The 2,221-nt window shown below is 34.7% G+C and overlaps 1 protein-coding gene across 2 annotated transcripts in view; it reads left to right on the top strand.

Annotated features, from left to right (window-relative positions):
* Positions 1-109: 109 nt before the first annotated feature.
* The window catches only part of LOC106877752 (protocadherin-11 X-linked), a 98,766-nt gene continuing 96,654 nt past the window's right edge, over positions 110-2,221 (top strand). Inside the window, exon 1 of one of the 2 annotated variants that reach the window (XM_014926762.2) lies at positions 110-481. The gene's annotated coding sequence lies outside the window, so the exon portion shown is untranslated. The remainder of the gene's footprint in view (positions 482-2,221) is intronic. The other variant, XM_014926763.2, reaches the window with a different exon arrangement.

Here is a 2,221-nt window from a genome sequence, read left to right as displayed (position 1 = left end):
TATATATATATATATATATATATATATATATTTACATATATGCATATTTTTATATCTATCTTAGAACATTCAGCCATAAATTCGGACTGCTCTCCATTTCTACACAAGCTGTAAAAACACATCGGCATATCCTCTGGAGAAGCACATGGAAAAAGCAGTGTGGAGATAGAAAAATAACAGGAGTGACAAAGACAGAGAAAGAGACAGTGAAAGAGAGGGAGGAAGAGAGAGAGAGAGAGAGAGGTGAAAGAGTAATTTAGGAGTGAGAGAGTGTAGGAGAGTAAGGAGAGAGGTAGAGCTGTAGAAAGGGAGAGTGTGAACGAATGAAAGTGCTGGCTGAGCTTAGCATTGACTTAGAGAAAACACTTAGAATTCCACATAACAACAGTGTGCAGCTGTAGTTTGTAGATCGCGCTGCAGCGTTCATTTGGAGTTATGGATTATACAACCGCTCATCTTACCAACACATATAACTATACAAGTAAGTTAGCTTTTACATACTCTGTTGTTTTTTGTAGCTTTTGTTTTACCTTGCTCCTTTTATTCATGTTTGGTTTTTTTTTTTCTTTCTTTGGTAATCTTGTAACTTTGAAACCATCTTATAAATATTACGTCTACCCAAAGTGACAAAGTGGAAGTATTTTTGGCTTTTTTCTTTTACATACAAAAGTATTTCTCTCTGAAAGGAACCTTAGAGACAGAATGTTTTTAGGATGGAATGAAAATTCTTCAGAAAACTAAGTTAGTAGAAGGAAAAAAATTAATTTTTATCACCAGATTGTTTTCCTAGTTTATGTTTTTTTTTTTTTTTGCTTCTTACCATTTCATTATCTTTAATCATTTTTCTTTTTCTGTAGTTTTCCAAATAAAACTTGAAAAATCTTAAATGTTTTGAGCTCTTTATTGCCAAATGTAATTATACAGCTCATTGGTATATTGTTTATCTATTTTGTCTGTCTCAACTTGCCAGTTATTCTTTTTATCATACTTACACACCTGTCTGTCTATCAACTAAAATGATTATCTATTTGATTTCAATAATCAATCAGCTAACTTACTAGCTTTTTATTACACCATCTACCTGTCAGTCTATCAGCCGCCAGCACTTCAGTCCAACTTTTTTGGTTTTTGTCACATTCCAAGTCTATCAGTTTGTAAATTTCATACCTGTTTATGTCTCTGTGTATTAGAATAACTTCTTTATTTCTTTCTTTCATTGGTTTCTGATATTCATTTCAACCTTCTGCATTAGTTTTATGTTCCAAAGTTGTAGTTATACATACATCATCATCATCATCGTTTAACGTCCGCTTTCCATGCTAGCATGGGTTGGACGATTTGACTGAGGACTGGTGAAACCGGATGGCAACACCAGGCTCCAGTCCGATTTGGCAGAGTTTCTACAGCTGGATGCCCTTCCTAACGCCAACCACTCAGAGAGTGTAGTGGGTGCTTTTACGTGTCACCCGCACGAAAACGGCCACGCTCGAAATGGTGTCTTTTATGTGCCACCCGCACAAGCCAGTCCAGGGGCACTGGCAACGATCTCGCTCGAAAATCCTACAGGAGCCAGTCAGGCGGTACTGGCAACGGCCACGTTCAAAATGGTGCATCTCATGTGCCACCCGCACAAGAACCAGTCCAGGGGCACTGGCAACGATCTTACCAGTGCCCCTACTTTTTAACAGGGAAAATATCTATGGAAACCTGTTTCAGAAAACCACTTGTATGCCGAGAGTTTAAGTAATGCTTATAACTTTAGGTTTTGTGAAGAAAACAAACAAGGGACTTATTTCTGTAAGTGAATTTATACAAAATTACTTATGAGAATAAACAAATTTATGTACATATGTATAGTCAAATGAATGATAGAATGTATGCAACTATTTGTGGCTAGAAATATATGTGTGCCTGTATGTATATACATATTTATATGTGTGCCTATGCATGCCTCCACAAATAACATATACTCTTTTGTAAGTTTGTGTGTGTGCATAGATATATGTGCGTGTATGTATTATATATATACATATATATATATATACGTATATGCATATATATATATATACATACATACACACATATATATATATGTATATATATATATATATATATATATATATATATACGTGTGTGTGTGTGTTTATGCATACAAGTATGTGACTGTATATATATATATATACATGTGTGTGTGTGTATGTGTGTATGTGAATATATATAT

This window comes from Octopus bimaculoides, chromosome 14 (genome assembly GCF_001194135.2).
Source record: "Octopus bimaculoides isolate UCB-OBI-ISO-001 chromosome 14, ASM119413v2, whole genome shotgun sequence".
Classification (NCBI taxonomy): domain Eukaryota; kingdom Metazoa; phylum Mollusca; class Cephalopoda; order Octopoda; family Octopodidae; genus Octopus; species Octopus bimaculoides.
This window is presented reverse-complemented; position numbering and strand designations above follow the sequence as displayed.